General features: G+C 43.1%; 2 non-coding genes across 2 annotated transcripts; both read left to right on the top strand.

The window, feature by feature from the left end:
- Nucleotides 1-401: 401 nt before the first annotated feature.
- Trnay-gua (transfer RNA tyrosine (anticodon GUA)) lies at nt 402-491 on the top strand. The gene is given in 2 exon segments: nt 402-438; nt 456-491. It is a non-coding gene; the product is annotated as a tRNA-Tyr (tRNA).
- A 4,368-nt stretch (nt 492-4,859) lies between these two features.
- On the top strand, nt 4,860-4,949 carry Trnay-gua (transfer RNA tyrosine (anticodon GUA)). The gene is given in 2 exon segments: nt 4,860-4,896; nt 4,914-4,949. It is a non-coding gene; the product is annotated as a tRNA-Tyr (tRNA).
- The last annotated feature ends 995 nt before the right edge of the window (nt 4,950-5,944 follow it).

Below are 5,944 nucleotides of genomic sequence, written 5' to 3'. Positions count from 1 at the left end.
TCGCCGACTATTTGTTATATCGCCTCCAAACGGAATAAGTTAATTGCAATTCTTTTATCGTTCCCTAAGTGTGAAAATATGCAGATGGAACACGTGGTCATTACATACATATTGGGCGGCGGAAGAGTTACACTTTTCTACTGAATACAACTACTGCTTATTAGCTACTCGTCAGTAGACGTGGCCACCCGAGCGAAATCTCGGCCCGTCTGCGGAGCCAGCACGCAGAAACAGCAGCAGTCGTGAAGGTCGCTAAGACGAATCTGAGCAGCGCAAGCGCGTTAGCGCTACTGAATGAATCCCCACTCTTATAAAACACATTACACCAGCTGCCAGTCAGCTGATGCAGTAGCAATCCGGTTCCTCCAGTTTAGGCCACGAGTGCAACAAACTCGTGCATTCCTTCGGTAGCTCAGTTGGTAGAGCGGTGGACTGTAGTGGTCGTTCTGGCAGATATCCATAGGTCGCTGGTTCAAATCCGGCCCGAAGGAATATTTTAAACCTCTCTGTCTGCAAGTATTTCCGTCGCGTTACCTATAAAGGTCATTAAATGCGAAAACTGTCCGATGCTCGGTCTGACGCTGATGATACTGAAATGAAATGATACCTAGGTTGATACGCTGAAGAAAAAGAGGAAAAATTTCATTTTGGGTTCAAGAATCGAAAATATAGCACAGAAGAACTTTGAAACACCTCTTAGAAATGTGAGAAGTAATGTAAAACGAACTTGCATACATTCATAGAACATGTGGCTCTAGAGGAACAAATTAAGGTTTTACTCTTAGAAGAGAGGAGGTGGAATAAGGAGTTCGAAAATCTACCGAATGAAGTTAAAGTGCAGATATGGACGGGTAATTTACCATACGTTTAACATCGAAGTGGAAAATCAGGAAACACTACGATGTGTTACGGCAGCTATAAAGCACAGTTGCAGGTTACGGCCACTGTTGTTCAAGTTTTATGTTGAAATAACAAAGAAGGGAAAGAGAGGAAATACCAGAAGTAAAAATAGTTCAGGCGTAAAAAGACAGCAATGCTGAGGTTCGTAGACGATGTCAATAAAGCTTAGAAGTAATAATGTATGAAATTGGCAGGCCACTAACCAGTTGTGCACAATTTATTAAGAATTTTTCAAAAATGATGAAAAGTGGAAGAAAGTAGAAGAGCAACATGCAAAAATAACAATTTTTTTTAGATACAGTAGCAGAAGACAAGAAAGAACACTCCTAGCTAGTAGACAGAATTACAGAAGAAGTAACTTCAAGGAAGATATAAGCAGACTTGCGTACGCTCCACAAACTTCAAATGTAAACATCTAATTTAGCAAGAAGCTTCTGAAAATGTACACCTGGAGCACAACTTTTTTGAAGTGCTCGTGTACCAAGGAGACCCTCCAAGGATTTTAATCGTGATGCTACAACAGAGGGTAAAAAATAAGTGGCCTGTAAAATACGAAAAATCTAAGCAAAACTGTTTACCAGAAGAAGGGAAAAGTAGTGGAACTGCATCAATATTTAGGACTAGTTAACTTCGCCATGGGAGAACTACTAAGGGAAGGGGGCAGTAGGTAGTGTGCGTGGGAGGGGGATGAGCGTAATGCTTGAATATTGTTAGAAAAATTGTGTTAGCAGTCACAGATCAGAACATGGAAAACGTTATCGAGGATTTTTTATTACAGGATGTGAAGGGATGGACAGATTAGCCCCAAACAGAAAGAGAGAAGTAGCATGAATTAGTCGGAAGATTCGTGTAAAAAAATGATAAACATCCCTTTCTGTGCTGCAAAATGACTCCTCTATCGATAAGCAGTACGGCTATAGTTATTTACATACCTGGACAACTGCAAAGGGCGGGGTTTCTTATAACTCTGTCATGTGGAGTTGTGGCTTCGTATTGATTTCGTTGCTAGGCGAATCAAAGCACATGTGCTACTAAACTGTTGCAAAAAAAATTGATTATGGAATAATCTTCGTTTCTGATTTGGGTAAGAACAGTAAGGTGGAAGATCAGTTGGAGTACAGATTTCCTGGGGAACACACTGGATGGCTGTACTGTGTCTAATTGTTTAAATCAAGGCTTATGTCCAGCACAGGTTGAGTCCTCTTCCTTCCATTTCCTAGGATGAGTTGGCAGTCAGGTGACTTAGGTTACTGGAGGTAATCAAAATACCCTTTCTTGCGCGCCATGTAGAGATACACCAATTGACCTATCTTCTGGCCAAAATGCAGACTTCCTGCCAGTTCATAGGAGGAGGTGGCGGTCGGGTGACAGGTTAGTGGAGGTAGTCCAAGTGACCTATCTTCTCGCCATTTTCTTAGATTATTAGAGGTAACCATGGTGTGATGCATTATCCTGATGCAATTTGAACTTCCTGCCATTTTTTGGGACAGGGGAGTGGAGGGAGTGTTAGGTTAGTGGAGGTACCCCAATTGACCTATCTTCCCACCAAAATTCAAACTACCCACCAAAATCCGCTATTTTGGATGACGTCATGTGCTGTTGTCGAGTCCACTCGCTGCCATCTTTGATGACGTCATTGCCGCCATCTTGGATATATCTGGCAACAATGCAGAGTGTGCTCGTACTGCCCTTGTCCCAATACCTCCAGACTCTAGTTTGGTCTAGGTAGCAGTAACAGCCACTTGACGCCTTGATGAGACATACAGCTCATTATAGGTGATGCATAACAACTTTTCCTTCTCGTTTTCCTCCATTGCGCACACATTATTTTGGCTCTCATTTTTATGCAAATACGTTATTTCAGGTTCTCCAACACCTGGGATGGTACCTTAGATTGTAGGTGTGCTGAGTCGCAGCAAAGGAAGACATTTGTAGCACTGACATGTGAAATTATTTGCTATGTTGTCTGACTTTCTTGTTACAGTAAAGAAATGGAATGCGTACAAACTAATAACACCTAAATTAAGAAGTACACGATCGCATATTTTCAAGAGCTAATATGTCCAGAAGCCATATTCCCCTTCCAGAATGTTCTCTATTTACTCCAAAATGATAACCATTACTCATAGTCTTCAAACTTCGCCGCATCTGCTGCATCTACGATCTACATAGTGAAAGTCTTAGGCATATTTAATGTAAAAGATTGGACCCATGGATAACTAAAGTTTCAAACGATAAAAACCATTTTTCATCTCAGTTTATTACTGACCGTGTTACAGACTTATATCATTATTATTTGGTGAAGAGATTTCAACTTTTTTGATAAAATTGCCAAATCATTAAAATTATGATGGTTGTAATAGAAAAGCACCAAATGGCTCGTTCGAAGGCCATATACTCCAGAATTAATATTCTAATCAGGCAAAATCGCCGTGACAGCCGAAGCAATCATACGACCGACGTGCCAGTTGAAGATACAAGTTTGGTAAAACGCCGAGTCCTGGTGCTTGAAGATGTTCATACCTGCCGGCTGCACGTCTTCGTCCGACAGCAATTTCCAACCCTTCAAGGACTGTATTACGGAACTGAAGGCGGGATAATGGCGTGCGGGAAGACGGCTATAAGGTCAGTGCCGAGTCTCTCCCACTCGTCCGTGATGGATGAGGCTGGCCTCCCAGATCGACTGGCCTCTTGTAATGAACCGCGACCAGCGCGGAACTTGGCTCAGCATTCTACAAAGGTGGTTCTCGGCAGGCATACTGCCCCACACTCACTTGCTTCATGCTCCGATGTATGTCTACCGGTGTTTGTCCTTCAGCACCTAAGAAAAGAATAACTGCAAGTTGGTCCTGTTTGAACGCATTTTGTAATAACGTTGCCGTTGTTTACGTTTCTGCATTTACCGCATGCACGTCGCATAAACATGAATGCCACACTAATCCCTTGCGTACACATCGGTGCTTATATACTGGCATCGGAGACATTACAGATACACAGTAGCAGCGCCCTCAAAGAAAGTTTTTGATAGCCCCTTATAATTAAGGATCAGGGCTTAATTAATATTTTTTTTTACTGCGTACAACTGGCTGTTGGCATGTGCTTGGTGGGCCAAATTCTGGTGTTGTGTAAGCGTTGTACTATGCAGTAAATAAGAATCTGTGTGATGAAAATTAATCAAGGGTTCCGCGGCTCTGATGAAAATACTAAATGATGAACTGACAAATTTATAATTTACCACTTTCCTTTTCATTGCACTTCTGCAAGAGTCCTCAGTTTTTCAAAAATATAAGAGGTTTTCTCCCGTGCGATTTCTCACTTTCTAACTTTTCCCCCGTTAGAAGTACATGGGCTAGAGAAGTAGGCTGTCCGCACGACATACTTGGCAAAGGGGTAGCGGAAACTTTTCTCCCAGAGGTAGATCTATTTTGCGAAGAATGTAATACAGTATTCAGATAAACTAACATATGTAAAACGAACTTTATTTCATGGATGACGTCTGTAATCCACAAATTAATAAAACAACACAACTGGTTTTCTGACATACGCAGATAGTACTGCCGCAATGATTGCGCCTGTGAGATTTGCAGAGTGAGATCTCGCACAGCAGTCTCTCTTCCTCTCGCATCTGTCAACAGAACTAGGAAATACCTGTTCCTTCGGCCTCGTACGCTGCAGTGGTAGGTAGAATGAATGTGTGTGTGTGTGTGTGTGTGAGTGTGTGTGTGTGTGATACGACGGCACTTGTCAGTGAGCAACCGGTTATCCAGCAACGTCGGCCGGTGGACGACCTTTGCTTCCCAGTGACAGAGAAGGTGCCGCCAGAACGAGTGACACTAGAAGAGCACTCACTGTATTACTCACGCCGCTGACTCGACGCCCGCGCGAAGACGGGCTACGTGACGGCTCTGGCGCGAGGGAGGCCCGTATCTGGGTTCACATGAGAACGCCGCGTGCGTGCTCCTTCGGTAGCTCAGTTGGTAGAGCGGTGGACTGTAGTGGTCATTCTGGCAGATATCCATAGGTCGCTGGTTCAAATCCGGCCCGAAGGAATATTTTAGATTTCTCTATTTGTCAAACTTCTCCCTTGAGCGGATATATGGGACCGACTGCCGCAAAGATTTTGAATGCCCCGCAAAAAGTAAAAAGGGTGCAATGAGTTACCAATGTCTACATCCACATAGCATTAGGTTGGTGCACAAGTTCGTAGCACTTTTCAATAATTTTTATAAACACAGCACAACACATACACATAGTTTTGAGACGAAGAACTCACCGAGCCATGTTCAGAGCCCATTTTCACCATGAAAAGAAGTTCCCTGAAGGTTATTCGATAGAGAGCGGAAAAGGTAAAATTCTGAGGGCAGGATCTGGTGCATAATGTGGGTGCAGAGTGATTTCCCAACCCATCGCCTGTATAGTGTTTCTTCTCAGTCTAGCAGAATCCGGGCGGACGTTATCGTGGAGTAACATTGCTTTATGCAGTTTTCCTGGTCGTTATTCTTGGACCGCGTATGCAAGACGCCTCAATTCTTGGGCAATAAAAAACAGAAGTGAGGTTACACCTCAAGGAAGCAGTTAGTAGGACACGGCACCGTCGCTCTTCCACCAACTGCGTAACATTATCTTTTGTGGATGTACACAGGTCATTGTTCGGCGATTTGTTGCTTTGTTTGGACTCTGCATTCCTTTCTTTTCCCCTTGTTAATATAAAGATACCATTTCTCGTCAGCTATAATGAAGCAGCATAGAAATGGTCGGTGTTGTTATCTAGCCAATTGATGATGATGATGATGTTGATGATGATGATGAGCGAGCAGAGATGCACGTATGGGCAACCGCTGATTTTCATGGTTTTGGCTTGGAGCATGCGGTACCCATACACGTGAATTTTCAACCGTCCCCCTTGCTTGGAATGATCAAACTTCATCACATTTGCTAGCTCTCGAGTACACCAACGTCGATAATTGTGGATTACTGCGTTTGACTATCTTCATCAAACTCCGAAGGTCTTCCTGAACGTTGGAAGTTACTAATGTCAAAATGA

The sequence above is a fragment of the Schistocerca cancellata genome, chromosome 2 (assembly GCF_023864275.1).
Source record: "Schistocerca cancellata isolate TAMUIC-IGC-003103 chromosome 2, iqSchCanc2.1, whole genome shotgun sequence".
NCBI lineage: Eukaryota > Metazoa > Arthropoda > Insecta > Orthoptera > Acrididae > Schistocerca > Schistocerca cancellata.
The sequence above is the reverse complement of the archived record's forward strand: the minus strand, read 5'-3'. Positions and strand labels throughout refer to the sequence as shown.